Source organism: Dasypus novemcinctus, chromosome 5, assembly GCF_030445035.2.
Source record: "Dasypus novemcinctus isolate mDasNov1 chromosome 5, mDasNov1.1.hap2, whole genome shotgun sequence".
In the NCBI taxonomy this organism is placed as follows: domain Eukaryota; kingdom Metazoa; phylum Chordata; class Mammalia; order Cingulata; family Dasypodidae; genus Dasypus; species Dasypus novemcinctus.
In genome coordinates this window covers 159531343-159553023 of record NC_080677.1, presented here as the reverse complement: position 1 = coordinate 159553023, position 21681 = coordinate 159531343, and the positions used below count along the sequence as shown (strand labels likewise).

Genomic DNA, 21681 nt, shown 5'->3' with positions numbered 1-21681 from the left:
AATGGACTCAGAATGTGCTATTATAATAGTTGCTTCCAGTTTTTTGCTGTCATAAATAATGCAGCTATGATTATCTTTGTTCAGAAATTTGTGCCTGGATTTCTTGTCACTTTTTAAAGGTCTACTTCTATAAATTGAATTTACTGGCTTAAAGGGTACAAATATCAGAAATGTTCTAGATGCATGTTGTCAATTTTCCCCAAGAAAAGTTTCATTAATTTATGTTCCCAGAAGCCATGTGGATGTTAATAGCATTCTCACTCATCCTCATGGACATTCAAAGTGATCAATAAAATAAAAATCTAATTCAGTAGGTGAAACCTGGTGCTCATTGCAATTTTAGCTTTCAAATTGTTAATGATTTTAAACTTTCTCCCTGTATTAGTAATTTACATTTTCCTATTTGTGAATTGTTTGCTAGAGTTTTTAATCTGTTTTTATTTGGTTGGAGGGGGACAACTATATGCCATATATATTACAGATATTTGCTTTTTAATTTTTCTAATGACTTTGATATGACAAAGTTTTAAATTTCTGCACAGTAATGTCTATCTTATCCTATCTGATACTTCCCACTCCCTTTTCTTTGTTATTTCCAGAACAGATTTATTGAGGTTTAATGTACATACATAAATCTGCTCATATTTAAAACAGTGCAACTTGGGAGTTTTGACAAATGTATACACTTGCAAAATCATCATCACATTAAAAATGATGAACATATTCACAACCTCATCACTTTGAGAAGTTACTTTTTGTCTCTTTGTACTGTACTTACTCTACTATTTCTTATTTTCCTTGTTTCCTACAAGAAAACTGCTGTCTATCTTGTTCCTCTGTATGTAATGCTTATTTCTCTGATGATTTTAAGATTTTTCTCTTTGTTACTAGGTTGGCTATAATGCCCATCAGTGTAGTTTTTTCATGTTTCTTTGTTTGGAATTTCTTGAGTTCCTTGGATCTATGCTTTCATAATTTTTATCAGATTTGGAAAAATTTGTGATCATTATTTCTTCACATTTTCTCTCTCCCTCTCTCTTTTTCCTTTTCTTTTTGTACCCTAATTACATGTATACTAAACTATTTCAAGTTGTCCCATAGCTCATTCTACGTTTCAAAAGAAATCTTAAGGGGACAACCAGCAAGATGGTGTCAGAGTAAGGAGCTCATAGAACTAGTTGGTGCTGCGGGGCACACAGGTAATCACCCAGAGCTATCTAAAGCACCTGTTTGGGGGGTCCTGAAGATCAGAAGATCATCCTGCAACATCCCTGAAGGAGTGAAAGGAGGAGACTTCCCATCTGCAGAGAAGACTCATAAGTAGAGGCTCCATGCCCCGGAGGCCAGTGCCCATCCTCCGCTGGAGGCCCAAGCTGCCTTGGGAGATGTTCCGCGGCTGGAATTGAAAGCTCCATTTCCCAAAAATGGGGGAGGAAGAGACAGTTGGGTGCCAATTTCAGCTACTGATGAGGAAATTCAGTGGGCTGCAGTATGATCCTGAGAACAGCTAAAGTTTGAGCCTGTCCAGGTTAGAAAGAGGCCGGATCCGCCATCTTAACTCCGTGCCTGGCATGAGGGGAAGCGGGGCGGACTGAGGATCCCAGTGCTGGTGGGGACCAGCTTCTTTCCATCCAGGTCATATTGCAGGTCTGGCCTAGGCCAGTGCCAGCTCCTCAGGGAGGAAGCTGGGGGGACCTGCACCAGCCTCTCCATAAAATTACCAGCCAAGCTATGGAGGCCAGTGATTGTCCTACTCCTGTGACATGAGCTGCCCCCGGAGCTGTTCTGTGGCTGCAATTGGAAGCTCCATTTCCCAGAAATGGGAGGAGGAGATGGCTGGCCACCGACTTCAGCTACTGATTAATAAATTTGGCTGACTAAAGTATAACCCTAAGAACAGCTAAAGTTTGAACCTGTCCAAGTTGGAAAGAGGCCATAAACTGCAATTTTGACTCTGTCCCCTGCATGAGAGGAAGCAGGACTGACCAAAAATCAATCACAGTGATGGTAGGAACCGACTTCTGTCACCCAGATCTACCTGCAGCCCTTGGCTAGGCTTCAGCCCCACCTCTGGCAGGGAGGAGGCTGGTGGGGCCTGCACCAGCCTCTCTGGGTAACTGCAGGTACATTCAGCAGAGAGACTGAATAGTCAGAAGTCCACTGGGGGCAAGTGTGGTCATCTTGGACCTACACTGCATAGATTGCTACCCACACTTGCAGTTCCATCCCCACCCCAAGCAAGGGAGAGAGGGGCTTGAAGTTTCATCAGCTTCTCTGGACAACTAAAGTCTAGGACTGTACAACTTAGATTATTACACACAGCTGTGGCTCTGTCCCTACCCCTTCCACAAAAGAGAAAGTTGGGAGAAGCTTCATTGGTCCCTGGGGAAATGAGGGCAGCTTGAACTTCCACAGATTATAGCACCAGCTACATCCTTGGCTCCTATTACACAAACAGCAAGGTAGAAAGTACAAGAAAACCCTAAACTGAAGAGAGAACCCGCAGTCAGAATAAATACATCTAGTAAGTCAGATGCCAAGACACCAACAAAAAATTACAATCCACAGCAAGAAACAAGAAGATATGACTGAGTTAAAGGAACAAGATAAGCCTCCAGATGACATAAAGGAGATGAAATAACTAATCATAGATGTTCAAACAAATCTCCTTAACAAATTCAATGAGATGGCTAAAGAGATTAAGGGTTTTAAGAAGATGTTGGATGAGCACAAAGAGGAATTTGAAGGTATTCATAGGAAAATAGCAGATTTTATGGGAATGAAAGGTGCAATAAATGAAATAAAAAATACACTGGAATCATATGATAGCAGATTTGAGGAGGCAGAAGAAAGGATTGGTGTGCTTGAAGAAATGACCTCTTAAAGTGAACTTAAAAAGAACAGATGACAAAAAGAATGGAAAAATTGAACAAGTTGTCAGGGAACTAAATGACAGCAAAAGATGTGCAAACATATGTATCATGTGTATCCCAGAAGGAGAAAAAGAGAAAAAAGGGGCAGAAGGAATATTTGAAGAAATAATGGTAGAAAACTTCCCAATCCTATTGAAGGACATGGATATCCTTGTCCAAGACACACAACATACTCCCATCTGAATAAATCTGAATTGACCAACTCCGAGACACATACAATCAGAATGTCAAATGCCAAAGACAAAGAGAGAATTCTGAGAATAGCAAGAGAAAAGCCATGCATAACATATAAGGGTTACCCAATAGGATTAAGCTCTGATTTCTCATCAGAAACCATGAAGGCAAGAAGACAGTGGTATGATGTATTTAAGATACTGCAAGGAGAAAACTTCCAGCCAAGAATCTTATATCCAGCAAGATTGTCTTTCAGAAATGAAGGTAAGTTTAGAATATTCACAGACAAACTGAAACTGAGAGAGTTTATAACCAAGAGACCAGCTTTGCAGGAAAAACTAAATGGTGTGCCATTGCCCGAAAAAAACAAAACAAAACATGAGAGAGAGGTTTGGAAGAGAGTCTAGAAATAAATATTGTATCAGTAAAAGTAACTAAAATTCTCAAAAGAGTGGCGAAAATAAAATGTGACAGATAAAACCCAAATATTTAGGAATAAACTTAACCAATGATGTAAAGCACTTTTATTCTGAAATCTATAACTAATTGTTAAAAGGAAAAAAAAAAAAAGAAAAGACCTAAATAATTGGAAGAACATTCCATGTTCATTGTTGGAAGACTAAATATCATTAAAATGTCAATTTTACTCAAATTGAGATACAGATTCAGTGCAATCCTGATAAAAATTCTACCAGCATTTTAAAAATAAATGGGAAGCATGATTATCAAATTGATTTGGAAGAGTAAGGGGCCCTGAATAGCCAGAAACACCTTAAAAAGGAAAAGCAAAGTTGGCAGGCTCTCACTTCCAGACTTCAAATCGTATTACTTAGCTATAGTGGTAAAAACAGCATGGTACTGGCATAAAGATAGACACATAGACTAATGGAACCAAAATAATGGTTCAGAAACAGACTCTTACATATAGGGTCAAGAGATTTTTGACAAACTGTCAAATTCACCCAGCTTAGGCAGAATAGACTATTCAGCAAATGGTGCTGGGAGAACTGGATATCCATAGCCAAAAGAAGGGAAGAGGACCCCTATCTCACACCTTACACAAAAATTAACTCAAAATGGATAAAAAACCTAGAAATAAAAGCAAGAACCATAAAACTTCTAGAGTAAATTATAGGAAAATATCTTGAGGATCTGGTGGTAAGTGGAGATTCTTAAAGGAGGTAAGAGAAGGACTGAGATAGACTATTTATGTTTAATGTATGTAGAAGTTTAAATTAACTTTACTGTAAAAGTGTGGAAATGGATAGAGTTGATGGTAACACATTATAGTGAGTAACAGCTTGTTTATAAATGCAATTGTGGCTGAAAGGGGTAGTTTAGGGATGTAAATGCCAATTGACAGAAAGCTAGAGAATAATCTGGGGTCTGACTAGCACAGTAAACCCAGAGGTGGGTGATAATTGTGGTTGTTGGTACAGATGCAAGAGTGTCCTTTGTGAGCTAGAGCAGATATATATCACTATTGCAGGTGGTGGAAATGTGGAGAAGCATGGGTAAAATACTACTAGAATAACCTATGGACTGTGGTTAACAGTAATAATGTAATATTCATACATTTATGCTAAAGATGTACTGTGTTGATAATGTGGGAGTATGGAAAAAGTATGTCAAATGTACGCTATGGACCTGATATCTCATAATCTTTAACAAATGTTCTACCATGGTGTGGTGTGTTGATAGATGGGTGTTGTATGGAAATTCTGCATATGTGCATGATTGTTTCATAAGTTTACAACTTGTGTCATAAAAATATATTTTAAAAATAATAATAGGGTAAGTTGGGAGGGAAGTATACCAAATGTAAGATAAGGACTATAGTAGTAAGATTTTGATTATATTCTTTCATAATTTGTAACAAATGTCTCACAACAATGCAAGGTGTTGGTAGTGGGTTGATGTATGGAACCCCTGTATGATGTTTTGCATGTTTGCTTTGTAAGTTCACAACTTTTACTATACACCTATTGTTTATGTATGTTCACATATAAATGATATAATAATGATAGTACTATTAGGGTGGGTTGGGGGAAAAGTACACCAAATGTAAGATTCTTTGGTTAGTTGTTGTATTTTAAGGATGCTCTTTAATCATTACTTAAAAATGTTTCACAACAGTGAAAGGTATTGGTGGTAGGGTGAGGTATGAGAGCCTGTATGATGTTATGTATGTTTGTAAGTTCACAACGATTACTATATATATTATATATATTGCTTATATATATTTATGTATGAATGATATACTTCAATAAATGAAAAAAAAAGAAATATTAAAATTCCATGTTTGGAAGTTGAGTGATGGGACTATGCTCAAAGTTTATATAGAACTTGCTACTTTCTCATTCTGGTTTGGTTTGTTATCAGAATATATATGAGAATTATGGATTATATTCCCTTGAATAGTATAGGAAACCAAGAGTTGAATGAGAAACTAAACAAAGAAATATATAAATACATAAAAATGGAATGAGAAATGGCATAGTTACATGATTTCAAAATATTTGTCCATAAAATATGAGTTAATTACAAAGGGGAGTTAGCTGTTTTCCAGTGGAGAAGCCTGAAGACACCACCTTCATTGAGTGATAAACATGAACTTCATGAAGAACACAGTATCACTTGTGTGATACTCCTGCCAAGTATGCATAACTGCAACTGTTCATGAGAAAACGTGGAGGGAATCCAAATTGGGTTGTACACCATAAAATAACTAACCTGTAATCTACAAAAAAGGATCAAAGTTGAAGAGTTAAAGAAAGACTGAGAAACTGCTAGACTGAAGGAGACTTAAAAGACATGACAGTTGAATGCAACATGTGATCCTTTTGCTATGGTGAAAATTATGGGTACAAATAGTGAAACTAATGGTTGGTCAGTATTAGATGATAATAATGAATCCATATGAAGTTTCTGATTTTAACAGTTGTTTTGATGTTATGTAGGAGAATGTACTTGTTTGCAGGAGCTAGACATTAAATGTGACTAATATTATGTTATTCTATGGAATCTAATGATTTTCTTTTCCTAAAACTTTAAGTAGCTTTGAACTGTCTGGGCTATTCATGATATCAGCCTTTCTGTCTTTGAAGAGGAGAGAAAACATTTTATAATTAAAGAAAACAGAAAGATTAGGATTTTAATTGGTTTTCTCTGCTTCAAATAATTGTTACAGACAGAAACAAAATATTGGCTTCTTCATTTATAAACCCAGGCTTTAACATATTTTTTTACTTAAAAGTGTATGCAAGTAACTTAATAGTTTTAGTAGACCCTCCTTTCCTAGTCCTGAAAGCAGATGGCTAAGGTACTCTCCATCTCTGATGGTAGCGCCCGTGTTGGCTCTGCTCCTGGGTAGACTTTTTGGAGTTTGGTAGAATTTTCTCCACATAAAGAAAACCCCAGCAACAAAACACCACCCCTGTAGTTTGGAATTCCTAGCATCAGTTCCATTGCTGTGAATTAAGAGAAACACTTCTTACGGATTTGACCCCCACACCCAAACTCCCAAGGACTTTGTTGTCAAATATACTGGAACACTCTGGGATAAATGAAATTTAAAGGATTTCTTCACATGGACATCTCCAAAATGCAAAGAGGCCAAAAGGCTTGGTGTCCATATAGGGAAAATAGACATCTCATTGTTTCTCAAATTTAGTTGCCTAAATTTTCTCAGGGATCACTTTGTAGGACTGTTGCAAACATTTTGGAAAGGCTGGGTAAAGATAAAGGACATTATTAGACAAGCGTAAGAATGGAACATGATTCTTTTTAAATCTCAACTCAGCTTGGTGCATTTTGTCAGCAAAAATTAGCGTCCTGAAGGAATAATCCTTTGTGTCCTGCTGGGACTGGTTCTGCTCACCTCAGCTCAGGCCATGGGCTACTTCTACCGGAGGGCAGATCGACACCTGCTAGCGACACTGGCTCAAGAATTTGAGCAGCCAACTCAGACAAATGCCATAGAGTGGATCACAGACTCAAAGCCAGATTCCTCCAGTTCCATGCAGTGTACGTCGTCACTCTGTCTCAGTTTCCTCATCTTCCAAAAGGAGATGACATCATAATGCCAGTGACAAGAGCTGTAGTAGCAAACCCTTGTGAAGCCCCTACTCTCCTGCCAGTTACTGTTCTAATCATAACATGCCGGGCCTGGCACAGACTGAGCAGTCGTTAAATGCTAATCAGCCTCAGCCTCTTACACTGACTCTAAGGGATGGGTTGGTGGGTGTAGGCAGGGGAGCGCGGGGAGCGCCACAGCGAGGAAGGAGGTGAGCTGTGCAAAGGGAGAACTCAAGACAACCCCCAGGGCTCTCACAGCCTTGTCTGGAACTGATTAGAACCAGAATTGCCCACTTTTTCTTGTTTTTTTTTTGACACCCAAAATCTTAATTTTCCTCCTACACCACGATACCACCTTCAGCAAGCAAATGTTTATTTTTTAATCAACAAAACTTATTTATTGAGTGCCAGCTAGGTGTCAGATACTATTCTACATATTAAACTAGTGCACAAAATAAAAAAAAAAAATCCTGCTTGCAAGGAGTGTTCTTTCTTCAAGGGAAGATGGACAATGAACAATATAAGTAAAGTCGAATATATAACATATCAGATGATCAGGAAAGGAAAGCAGGAGAGTGGGGTAGGAGTAGGGGAGGGTAGGATGGGGCTGATTTCCATGTATTTTACTCCTCTTCCTGTCTGAACTTTCCATAGCTCAAGTCTACACAGCAGAGATAAAGTCCAAAAACAGAAGAGAAGAGGAGAAAGGGAAGGAATTAGGGTGTAGAGACCGGGATTGTCATGGCACATTTGTTTTATTCATTTGAAAGTGTGGAATGCAGGGACACCTGCCCCAGGATCACGCGGAGAACATTCCACCTCTTGTCCTCCCCTGTGCAGCTTTAAAACACGGCAGTCTGAAGCCTTGGTTCAGTCACCCAGAAACTGATTTCACCCCCTGCCTCGGTTCTCCCATGGCCATAAGAGTTTGCTAACAGAGAGCCTCACGAACAGATCATCTGTTGCTGCGCTAAGCAGCTTCGCGGCTGTCAGCAGTTGCCCCAGCGACAGGAGCGCCTCACCAGGGAACCATTGAATGAAAGTGCTCACCGCCTGGCTGCGCTCTCTGCCTTTGAGTGCCTTCGCCTTCTCAGTCCCTGAGCGAAATAGACACCCCTTCCAGCTGTGGCTAGACTTGCATTCTGAAGGGGCTTGGGCATTTGTGAGATGGAAGGCAGGAGCAGTGCAGCTCTAAGCACGTTTAAACTGCCACGCTGGCTTTTAGGGCTGTTCCTCCTGACGGGGGAGTCAATTGCCTGTGTGTTTCATTTTTAACTATGGGGCTTAACTGAAAACCGAAAGTTGACAGAATTGCAAACTGTTAGAAGAGAGGAGAAGAAAAGAAGCGAAAAAGATACAAATTCAGAAAAATTTAGCTTGTAATACCAAGTATTTTTATCATTACGATCTTTGATAAGATGACCGGAATCTTTGCAAATTTCATATTTTTTAGACATTTGTATGTAATAACTTATACAGTGAGTCTGCTGGTGGGCATTGGTGGTGAATGTACTCCTCTAGAATAGCCAGTAGTTGAGTTGCTAGAGAGGTCATTTTCTAGAACTGAAGATAAAGAGTCAAGGAATTTTGGTGTTAACGGTGTGTCCTACAGCAAATGCTGAAACTCATAGAGTTGCCCTGTGATTTGGTTAGCGCGTTGGTCTGGGAGTTAATTCACTTGGAATGTACTTGAATAAGGAGGTGCTCATTCCTGTCTTGCCAGTGAAGGAGGAGAAATCCAGGCAGATGGGACTTGTGTTAGATTTCAAGGAATTTGGATCCTAGAGCCTGCCTGTGGTGACCTGTAGAACTATGCTTCAAGTGGAGGCCCCAGAGAGATCCAGAAAGACCAAGGCCTTTTGATAAGCTCTCTTCCTTTTCCTATCAGGTGCCTTTTCATCCCATTGCCCAGCCTGCCATCCAAATCTTCGCTGATGTCGAGATTCTGTGATTTGGACTCGTTCATCCAGTCCCTGGGTCTTATCGTGTCTCTCCCAGGGCCAATCTCGAAGGACAGGGTAGACTGCTCCCTCTTCTACCAGAGGTAGAATTTTGCGACACCAGTGTTCATTTCCTCTAACTTTTAAAACCTTTCTCCTCTAGCTCCGTGATCCTTTTACTTCTCCTTTCTGTTCCCAACCCTTTCCCTTTTTTTCCAATTGTCCTTGGCAGTACTGACTCACATTTAGTGAAAGTAGAATTTTTTGTGGTTGCTGAGAAAGCACAGAAGCAAAGTCATGTATACTAAAATTTTGCATAAAGAGAACTCAAGTTTGGGGAGGTGCTGTAGTGTTTATGTTTTATTCCACTCCTTAGTTTAATACATAGCTTTACAATAGAGACTGAACAGAATCAAACAGCAGCAGGTACCCCAGAGACGCCACATGGGATTTGCAGCTTAGTAAGATTGAGCCTATTAAACCTCCGATGGGGTTATGTTTAGAAACTGGGGCCCGGGAACCTTTAGGAGATATTTTAGGGTCTGTGCTATTTGGGATGGATTTTGCTTTGTGATACCCTTCATTAAGGAAATGTTCTTTCCTTCATAGATGAAACCAAGTGGCTCAATTTGTTCTAATTTGATTGCTTGACATCTAAATGGCTAGGCCTTCACTTTAACTTTTAGAAAATCACTCTGCCTTTACTGAACAGACTCAAGTAGAGTAGAAAAGAATGAAATGCAGCAGTCTACTCTATACAGGAAAGGACACCAGGACCGTAGCATATCATGCTATAGTACAGCATTTAGTACAACATATTCTGTACTGAATGTGCAAATTATAATAAATAGTGATGTAATAATGTCTGCTTTTATTTGTAAAAGAATGCCTCCTTTCTACTGGGTAAAATACTGCTTTCAGATCTGCAATGGGAAAGAGAATGAAAGGAGATCACCCATATTTTCTTAGATGGTAGTATAACATATTTAGTGGTATTTCTAGTAATATTTTCTTTGCTGATGTAGTTGTAACACTGGAGTTATTTAGACAAATGTCACACTTTATTATCAATCGATGTTGTTTGGGTATGATTGACCAGGTTGAATCTGTTGAGCCCTTGTTGGGATTAGAGGTAAAGATGAACAAGGGAATTCCATCTCTGAAATGGAGGCAGGAAAACCGACTAACTTACACATTACTTCAAGATGTGTGATAGCACATTGACATCTTTAGCCTTCAGAAAGGCTAAAACCAACCACTGTGAAGAGCAGTTGCCACCCCCCCCACACGCCTACCCCCGCCTGTGGCATCTACCTGTACACGTGTTCACCTGGGCTATCTCAGCCCAGGACCTGGGCTCCAGGTGAGAGACCTGGTCATGCAGGTTCATTCTTCACAGTGTCAGTGTGTGGCATTATGTTGAAAAGACGACATTTTGTCATGGTTCTAAAAAGATTCTTTGCTTTCTCTGGGATGTAATTAAACATAAAATGTGGCGGTGGTGGTATAGATAAAAGACTGGCAATGAATTAATAATTGTTGAAGGGTACATGGGGGTTTACTCTTTTTTTTTAAAAAGATTTATTTATTTATTTAATTCCCCCCCCTCCCCTGGTTGTCTGTTCTTGGTGTCTATTTGCTGCGTCTTGTTTCTTTGTCGGCTTCTGTTGTCGTTTCTTTGTCCGCTTCTGTTGTCGTCAGCGGCACGGGAAGTGTGGGCGGCGCCATTCCTGGGCAGGCTGCACTTTCTTTTCACGCTGGGCGGCTTTCCTCACGGGCGCACTCCTTGCGCGTGGGGCTCCCCCACGCGGGGGACACCCTTGCGTGGCACGGCTCTCCTTGCGCGCATCAGCGCTGCGCATGGCCAGCTCCACACGGGTCAAGGAGGCCGGGGGTTTGAACCGCGGACCTCCCATATGGTAGACGGATGCCCTAACCACTGGGCCAAAGTCCGTTTCCCTCTCTTTTTTTTAATGTTACATTAAAAAAATATGAGATCCCCATACAACCCCCACCCCCCTCACCCTACTCCTCCCCCCACAACAACCTCCTCCATCATCATAAGACATTCCTTGCATTTGGTGAATACACCTCTGAGCACCGCTGCATCTCATGGTCAATGGTCCACACCATAGCCCACACTCTCCCACAGTCCACCCAGTAGGCCATGGGAGGACATACAATGTCCGGTAACTGTCCCTGCAGCACCACCCAGGACAACTCCAAGTCCCGAAAACACCCCCACATCACATCTCTTCCTCCCACTCCCTACCCCCAGCAGCCACCATGGCCACTTTCTCCACACCAATGCCACATTTTCTTCGATTACTACTCACAATAGTTCATGAATAGAATATCAGTAAGTCCACTCTAATCCATACTCTATTCCTCCATCCTGTGGACCTTGGAATGGTTGTGTCCACTCCACATCTATATGAAGAGGGGGCTTAGATTCCACATGGATGCTGGATGCATTTCTGCTTTCAGTTGTAGGCACTCTTGGCTTCCTGGTGTGGTGGTTGACCTTCTTCACCTCCATGTTAGATGAGTGGGGTAAGTCCAATAAACCAGAGTGTAGGAGCTGCAAGTCTGTTGAGGCTCAGAGTCTGGCTATCACATGGTCAGTTCAGAGATTCAGGTTCCCTGGGTATACATTAAACCCCAGCACCCACTACAGTTCTGATAAAAGTAACAGGGGAGGCTTGTGGACAAAGATCACATCTGAGTCCAGCTCCATCACACAGAAACACAATCTCCAAAGTAGGGCCAACTGACATGACGCTGAACTCCATCTCCCAAGACCATAGAACCTGTGGGTCTCTGTAGCCCTCAGAAGAACCAATACCTGGGGTTGTATCTACTTTATCTGTCTCTGGGACTCTGCTGAGGTGTGCATAAGGGCAACCCCTCTCATAACCTCCTGGCTCTTTTTGGAGACTCATAGCCATATAAAGTCATTTTTCCTTTCCATTTCCCCCTTTTATTCAGGTCAAAAAGTATTTTTAACTCCTGGTATTATATGTAGATTGTGATATTCTGCTGGTCCGAGTTGACCCTTTTATTCAAGGTCATTTTCTAGGTATATCTCAACTGGTACTTGGTAGTAATCCCTCGGCACCAGGGAGGCTCATCCCCGGGAGTCATGGGGCACAATGGAGGGAAGGCAATGCATTTACATGCTGAGTTTGGCTTCGAGACTGGCCACATTTGAGCAACATGGAGGCTCTCAGGAGATAACTCTTAGGCACACTGCTCCTTTAGGCCTTGTTCTTATTTCAGGTGCACAGGCTCACAAGCATAGTCATTAGTATCAGGGGCTCATTGTTGGACCTTCATTCCTTTTTGGTCTTTGCTGTTGCACTTGGGGGGTTGTTGCTGTTCCTTTAGGGACTGTGCTAGAGCTCCCCTGGCTAGGAACTCAGCACTCCCTCAGTTGTTTTTCATTGTAACCACTACGAAAATATCCACACATTTCCATGCACCCTGGACACATGCCCTGTATAACTCCGTGCCAACCATGTGTCCCCTGTCAATAACATCCCACACCAGTATTCCTCTGCTTCCATTGTTGAACGTCTATGTGATCCAAAACTTCCTGAAAAGTGAAGCCCAATATATTGCCAGGTTCCATTAATAGTAAAATGGAATATAATGATGAGTTTAAAGGTTAGATATAGAATACATATTGTTCTGCTTTGTGTTTGTTTGAAATTTTCCCTAAAAAGAGGTTAAAATAAAGCAATACAAAGTCAGAAAACAGAGTTCAATAAATGATTTTTTTAAAAAAAGGAAAAATCCTTTGTTAATTTATGGCATTCAAGACGAAAGAGTGTGCACCATATAAACCTGTGGTTTTCAAACTTAGGGAGTCATAGAATCTTTTATCAGGCTCACCTGGAGAGCTTTTGCCAAATAATTTCAGGAGATCCCCCTCATCCATTCTGATTTAGTACATCTGGGAAGGGAAACAGTTTTCTGGTGATATTGAGGTGCTCATTGGTTTGGGCACCACTGCTATTCTTAATTGGCTGGATTATATCATGAAATTAACTTTGGAAAGACAAATTTTGGTGAAGGTAGGGAATGTTAATGCCTTGTGAAATTGACAAAAGTTTTTTAAGCTCAAACTCTGGCACGTTTTTCATAGTTTGTAGCCTAAGAGGTTGGTTTACTTGGAGTGAGATCTAGCCAGAATTCATATAGAGCTGGAAGTTTGACTTTCCTTTTTTTCATTCTTTCTCCACTTCCATGCCACCTCTCTTCTCATCTTTACCCTAACTTTAAGTCATAAGATGATTTAACTTCAAAGGGAACATTTCTATTTTAAATTAATTTCCAGTATCTAGGATCACTACTTATAACTTTAAAAAAAAATCAATGCTAGCCCTAGAAATAGCATCCCTTTAGCACTAAGGACAGGTTGTCACTTTTCATGTTAAGGGTTGTCCATGGTTCCAACGCTCTTTTTTTTTTCTTCCTTGGGCCTGCGGGGAGCAAGCTGGCTCCAGACTTCTCCAAGTCCACATCTCTTTGCCTCCAATTCTTACATGTCCAAGGACAAGGAACCACAGACACACCTTCCCAGGAGGGTGGTCCCAGTTCTCTTAGAGCAGCAGGAGAAAGCTGGTGTGGTGGGTTGAACTGTGAACCCAGCACAGAGGTATTCTTAAACTTAACCCTTAACCCAGTGGTGTGGACCCATTGTAAATATGGTCACTTTGTTGCAGCAAAGCCAGGAGAACTGAACCGTAGACAGGAGAACTGAACCGTAGAAGAAAGCCACAACCGGCACTCCAGAGAGATGGGTGAACTATTTTATTATGTGTGGGCCCAGAGGAGAGGCAATCTCCAAATTCTGAGCCCCATTTTTCAGTTTTCATAGGTTTATGTAGGATTTCAGGTGGGATCAGTGTAACTTTTGCTCATTGGCTAATGCATTGCTAGGTGAAATTTTGCAAGTGGGGTTACAGAAGCAGAGTGCAGCTGCAAGGCTGTGGGCTGATGTACAGAAGCAGGGTGGGGGGAGTCACTCATTTGATATCTTTCTATTAGACCATGTTTTCACAGGCTGATTTACAGAAACGGGGCAGGAGTTATTTATTTGATATTCTCCTGCAAGGCCATGCTCTCACAGGCTGATCTACAGAAGCTGGGGCAGGAGTGACTTGTTAGATATTTTTGCAAGGTTTTGTTTTTTATCTCTTAACAACTTGAAGGTGTGACTCTTAGTTAAGGTGTGGCCCATATGAGTGCAGGTGGGCCCTAATCCTGATTACAGGGTCACTGGAGGTATTACAAAGAGAACCGGGAAATCACAGAAGTGCGAAAGGAGAGGACCTCCATGTGATGGGAGGCAGAGATAAGCCAAAGAACCCCCAAGGATTGCCAGCAGACAGCACCAGAGTACAGCAGACTTTGGGAGATTTTGCTGACACCCTGACTTCGGATTTCTCCTAGTCTCAAATTTGTGTGCCAATAACTTCCCATTGTTTAAGCCAGCCCATTGTATGGAATTTGTCAAAGCAGCCTGGATAGTTAAATGAGTAGAATACTTATGTTATTAACCATTGCCTGGCACTAACTGGGCTCTAGAGGATGAACTGGGCATTTGGGATCAAATTTAGAGAAACTTGACAGAAAGACATTTCATTTTCTTAAGGTCCAGAGAATCATAGGGCCTTATAGATAAGAGACACTCAAAGAATGTCGTAGTTCAGTTGATTTTTACTTTTTTAACTTAAGCTTAGCTTTAGAACATATTGCATTCCCATATGACTTTTCCATTTCCTCTAATTCTCATAATAACAAACAAATCTGTTTGTATAATTTGAGGTTAAAGAGGCTTAATATTAAAAGAGAATGGAGTAAAGACTGCAGGCAAGCAGAAACACATTAGCATTTTCTACCCCTGTCTATTAGCTTGGGCATTTATAGGTTATCTCAAATGCAGATTGGTGTGAATGCCCACATCTGCATATGATCTTTCTCTTGGTTTACCTTTTAGGTATCCCAGTGATTCTCAAGTTTAATATGCAAAGAAATTATTAGACAGAGTTGTGTGTACATATCTGTGTACTGTTCTTTAAGGCATATTTAAAGGGATTTTCTGAATTTTAACTCGTTTGACTAGAGGTGACTGTCAAGTTCATCCCTGGGGTAAGATGTGAATGCTATAGTAGAGTACTTGTCCTGCTGGAACAAAGTGGTTGGGTGTGATGCAATGGAAAAGGAAAAATGAATGACAGAAAATGGATTTTCATTCAAGAGGAAAATAATAATTATTTATTATTTCCTAAATATCCTCCAAAATGGGTAGAGACCAAAGACATATTTCTAAGCATATACAAAAGATATACATCTAAATACTGTGCTTCTCAAACACCATGGTTGTAGCAGTTTGACATAATTGATGAATTCCAAAAAGAAATATTAGATTATGTTTGTAATCTGATCTGTACCTGGGCATGATAGAGTTACCATTAGGGTGTGGAGTCCCACCCAGTCCCCTTCCCTGGTGGGTGGACACTCAGATGGCAAAGGCATGGCAAAGGGCAGAGTTGGAGCTTTTGAGGTAGGGATTTCTGATGTCAGAGTTTGATGCTGAAGACCTGGGAAGTTAGCATGCAGAGGAAAGAGAAGCCAGCCCCAGGAAGGAAGGGAACTTAAACCCAGAGAAAAGCAAGCCCCAAGAACATATGAACCCAGGAAGCCCGAACCCTCGCAGACGTCAGCAGCCATCTTGCTCCAACACGTGGAAATAGACTTTGGTGAGGGAAGTAACTTATGCTTTATGGCCTGGTAACTGTAAGCTCCTACCCCAAATGAATACCCTTTATAACGCCCAGCAGATTTCTGAAATTTTGCATCAGCACCCCTTTGGCTGACTAATGCAATGGTGTTTGTTCTTTGTTGCTGAGCCTAGAGAGTGCTGACCACCTAACCAGAGGGCTATTTCACAGAGCTTTGCCTGAAAGTAAGAAAATGACTGGGTGGCACTTCTGTTTGGGCTCAGCTTTAAGTATAGATCCTCAGCGGGCAGCCTTCTCACTGTCTGCTCAGGTGCTGCTTTGTTTTTTAGGTCTACAAAAAGCGTATGCATTGCAGTTTAAATATAGAGCTGCCCTTGTAGAGGAAAAGCATTATTTCCATTTATAAAATACATTTTAAAGGAGAGTGGTTTCCTATCAGGAGTGAAAGGAAGGATTTTATCTATAAAAAGCAAAAATGGAATTATTGAAAGTACAATAGGCAACTCATGTAAAATGACAGCTAGAAGTGAATTTAATTCAAGGTTCAGCATATGTAATAATAATTTTGAAAAACTCCAAAGCTTTATGCATTAAACTAATCAGTTTGTGACTAGCAAAACATTTTATAAATTTAAAATAGAGTTGCATCATGAGTAGAATTTGGAAGAAATATTAAAATAGGAATCCAAAATGAAATTCATTGTCAGCTAATTCTATTACTGTCATTTCCAAAAAATTGATAGTAAATTTGTACCACTGGAAAAATACCTTCCTTGTTTTTGCTGAATCTCTTGTCATTGTGAAGCTTAAATGCATGTGACAACAGAGTTGACATCGTGATTCCAGAGAAGCACAGAACTTTTGGAACAGGCCAGTTTCAGTTTTAAATAAGTAATTCAATTTCTTTTACACTCTGCAATCAGAGCTAAAGTTTCCTCTACCTGCAGGGACCAAGGTCAGAATGGGAAGAACTTGCGGCTGGTCTCTGGCCTGAGTTCAAGTTGTGATTGTTACAGAATAGCTGGGTCACCTCAGACTTTCCACCTGACGTGACCCAGTTTTCCATATAAAGTGGTATCATCACTACTTCCTTCACTGCCTCTTTAAGTTCTTAGGAGAGTAAAATGTGCTACTAGATGTGAAAAGGGAAATGTGAGAAAAAAAACATGAGCTATTTCACTCAACTCTCTGCTTTTATCTATTTGATTTTTCCACCTAAACATTTTAAAAAAATTTGTCAAAAAACTAAATTCCTTTCAAATGTGTTGTCATTGCTAAGGTGCAAGGCGGGTGTCTTGGTTGGCTGCTAAAACAAGTACTGTACGATGGGTTCCTTAACAAGAGGCATTTTATTGGCTCATGGTTTCTGAGGCTGGAAGGCTTGCTTCCTCCGGGGAGGGCAGGGGTTGGGGCATCGGTATTGCCTGACAGTTGGCAATCTTTGGGGTTCCTTAGGTTTTTGGTCATATAGTAGTGCACATGGTGGCATCTTTTCCCTCTATCTCCGGTTTTGTCAACTTCTAGCTTCTGGATGCTCCTGTGGCTTCTCTCACTGGCTTCTATAAGACCAACGACAGGATTAAGGCCATCCCGACCCACCTGGCCACACCTCAAGCCCAAATGCCATCTTCAAAACAATGGCTTCACACTCACAGGAATCGATTAGGGTTATGACCACCACTCCAGTGAATGGGCGAGAATTGATGCAAGGTTAAGGAAAGTTCAGGACAAAAGGCTCTCAAGGAGAACAGCTGGCTGGAAGGAAAATGTCACTGCAATATTTTATTTTAAAAACAATTTTTCTCCACATTTATTTTTAGAGGGAATGTTGCACAAACCTCTTGGATTCTGGGAGGACCCCATGATTTAAATAATTTACTTATTCAGGAAATATGTGTACTCTGCAGAGTCTGGTGAAGTCATAATGTTTTTAGAGTAATCCAACTCAAACTTTTGAGTTAGTACTGAAGAGGGAGAGAATATGAGTGCTGCAGTGGGAGCTTTGGCATAAGTACATGGTTTACTAATGGCTTAAACTTGACCAGATGCCAAAGAGGCAACTACATTCTTATTATTAATATTTAATACCTCCCTAATAGCTTTTTTAATAGGAATTGGGATTTCTAGTTTTCTAAGGTGCTGTAGCAACAGTTACTTTTTGTTAATGTTGTAAAGGATGGGATATTTTTGAAATAAGATACCTGGTGGACTTTTATTAAATTTTATGCATGAAGCTGATCTAAACTATCTCAGTGTGGTAGCTTCAACATTCCATGGCTTATGTGTTATATAAAATGTTCCATTGTGTTTGCTTGTTGGTCCTGTGGAATTTTCCTAAATGCTGGAGAACACCCTGTTGCTCGTGTTTCTTTCTCTTCAGATAGTTGTTCCTTCCTCTCCCTGTCCAGGGAGCTGCAAAGTCTGAAGGCATGGCTGTCTAGTAGGTCTTCTGTTGCTTACTTGAAATTTGTAGAACAATGTGAATGAAGTATATGCATATAAGTATATTTTTTCCTTCCTCTTAGTTTTATTAGTTTGTTGATAGTTTATTGATCATCTAGTGCCTTGACTTCATCATGTTCGTTTCTCTAAGACTAAGTCATTTATTTGTGGAGGGAAAAAACCAATATTGATATACAACAGTTACTTTATTATATTGGGTGTCTTCTCTTTTTTTTTTTTTTACTAATTTAATTTATTTATTTCTCCCCACTCCCTTGTTGTTTGCATTTGCTGTGCCTGTTCATTGTGTGCTTGTCTTCTTTTTTTTTAGGAGGCACCAGGAACCAACCCCAGGACCTCCCATGTGGGAGGAGGTTCCTAATTGCTTGAGTCACCTCTGCTCCCTGCTTTGTTGCATCTCTCATGATGTTTTTCCTCTGTGTGCCTCATCTTGCTGCAGCAACTCACTGCACCAGCCCGTTGCATCAGCTTGCTTGTCTTCTTTAGGTAGGAGGGAGCTTAATCACTTGAGCCACATCCCTTTCCCATTCCTTCTTTTTTTTTTTTTTAAAGATTTATTTTTATTTTTATTTATTTCTCTCCTCTTCCTCCCCCTGTTGTCTGTTCTCTGTATCCATTTGCTGCGTGTTCTTCTTTGTCCGCTTCTGTTGTCAGCGGCACAGGAATCTGTGTCTCTTTTTGTTGCGTCATCTTGCTCCGTCAGTTCTCGGTGTGTGCGGTGCCATTCCTGGGCAGGCTGAACTTGCTTTCGCGCTGGGCAGCCCTCCTTGCAGGGTGCACTCCTTGTGCGTGGGGCTCCCCTACATGGGGGACACCCCTGCATGGCAGGGCACTCCTTGTGCTCATCAGCACTCCACATGGGCCAGCTCCACACGGGTCAAGGAGGCCCGGGGTTTGAACCACGGACCTCCCATGTGGTAGATGGACGTCCTATCCCTTGGGCCAAGTCCTCTTCCCCCATTCCTTCTTAATAATCTTTTAAAATTGCTAAACACAAATATGGCTAAGTGACTCCACCATTTACTGGTTGTTTGGTTTTGGGAAATTTAAAGCACCTTTCTGTAATTCTGTTCCATATATTGGTAAAATGGGGGATACCAGTAGTATATAGAGAATTTTCCATGAGGATTCTTTATATTTTAAGTGCTGGGCATAGTATCTTTCACACAATAAGGCCTGGTAAAATTAGCTATCATTGTTATTATCAAGTGTGAAGATCAGTAATTGTCATAGTACTGTTATCGCAAAGTATGTGGAAGATGAAAGTATGTTTACTTGATAACTTAAACCAGATTTAAAAAAATAAGTACCTATAATTAGTTTGTCTGTGCTCAACCAATGAGCTACACCCATTCCTATCTATCTCATAAATGTAAGTCATAACATATGGATAAAGCAGTCTATTTACTTGAAGTTTTACATTATTTGAATTCTGCATAATTTTTGCAAGATAAAAAAAATGCATAGATAATAGAACCAGAAAGATCATTTAAACAATTAATACTTAGAAATATTATGAATGGCACCAAAGAACCATTTATATTTTGTCTTTTTATTATAAATCAAGTGACAATTGCAGCAGATACTTCTGGTTGCCTACACACCAACCATCCCTCCTCCACTTTCTTCATATAACAAACAAAATTCTGGTTCTGTTCAGGTATCTACACTTTCCCTACTGACTCAGGAATACTTTATAATAGATTTTATCCAATTTGATACTGTCTCCTATTCCTTTTACCAGCAATTGGTTTAAGAAAGGGCATGTTATGCAATTGTAATCAATGAGACAGCGGGAGAGAGAGTTTGCTAAAGGGATTCTGGGAAAGGTTTTTCTTTGTTCTAAAATGGAAAGAAGGTCTTTCTTTTTACTTCTGGACAGTATTGTGAAGATATGATGTCTGGAACTCTTGCAACCATCTTGTGATCATGTGGTAACAAGCCTCAATACAAGACTGGTTGATACATGAATATGGCAAAGCAGAAAGATTAAGTGAACCTGGGTCTTTGAAGATGATGCCAAGGCATTGAATTAACCAACTCTGGAACTGCTAACCTCTTGGGTTCTTTTTTAAGATAATACATTCCTTATAGGTATAAGCAAATTGAATCAGGGTTTTCTGATACAGCTAAAACCGTACTAAATAATAGTACTAATTGTATTTTTTTCTTATAATAGTGTGTTGAAAACTATGTAAGTGGAAAAATAGTGTCTTTGTCAGGGCTGTTATGACAAAGACCAATACAGTGGGTTTCCTTAACAGAATTTATTGTCTTACAGGTTTGGAGGCTAGATGCCCAACATTGAGGTCTCGTTAGGGCTTGGTTGCTCTGGTAATCTGTAGTATCTGAGCAATCTTCTGTCACATGGCATTCTCTCTCTCCTTGTGCCTGATCCCCTGGTTTCTGCTGACTTTGGACTTTTTCTGACTGTGTCTGAATTTCCTCTCTTTATAAGGCCTCCTTTTTTATGGATTAAGGCCTACTCTAATTCAATTTGGCCACATCTTAATTAATAATATCTTCAAAAGTCCTATTTGTACATGGGTTCACAGCCATAGACATGTGATATATTAGTCTGCAAAAGGGGTGCCGATGCAAAGTACCAGGTTTTTATAAAGGGTATTCATTGAGGGTAAAATTTACAGTTACAAGGGCCTAATGAGTCCAGTTCAAGGCTGCTTTCTCACCAAAGTCAGTTGCCACTTGTTGAAGCAAGATGGCAGCTGATATCTTCCCTCTGGGCTTCTCTTTCAGCTGCAGGCTGGCATAGGCTCTGTCTCTCAGGACTTCCTCTCTCTCTCTTTGCATAGAGGTCATTACTTTCTGAGGCTTCTGTAGCTTCTCTTTCCAGGTCAGCTGTAAACTATCAGGCTAATGGCTCATCTCTCCCCAGGGCCCAGGATAAAAAATGACAGGGCTCTCTCTCTTCCAATGTATTTTCTTGAATGTCCATTTCTATCAGCCCACCAAGGGGGCAGGGACTCAACCTTGAGTCACACCCTACTGATGTGGTCCAATCAAAGCCCTAATTTTAACAGGCAATTTAATCAAGGGTCCCTCAACTGAATCTAATATAATCAAAGGATATCACACCCAGAATTGTAGAATAGTTTACAGACATATTCTCTTCAGTATTTGGGATTCATAAAGTAATCTCAAAATGCCACATGTGGATTAAGACCTAAACATGTCTTTATAGGGACATAATAAGTTATTCATAACTATTTGTAATTTACAGATACTTAAATTTTGATAGACTATTTTCTGAAAATATCTCAGCATTTGACATCTCTTTCTCAAATAGAAATAGAACCACTTCCTATAGGGTTATCTTAGCAATAC

General features: G+C 40.4%; 1 protein-coding gene and 1 non-coding gene across 2 annotated transcripts in view; one reads left to right on the top strand and one right to left on the bottom strand.

Moving 5' to 3' along the window:
• GPR158 (G protein-coupled receptor 158) overlaps nucleotides 1-21681 on the top strand; it is a 476701-nt gene that overhangs the window by 167251 nt on the left and 287769 nt on the right. The window lies entirely within an intron of this gene.
• Nucleotides 13587-13714, bottom strand: LOC111767143 (small nucleolar RNA SNORA38). Its single transcript, XR_002799036.1, has one exon. It is a non-coding gene; the product is annotated as a small nucleolar RNA SNORA38 (small nucleolar RNA).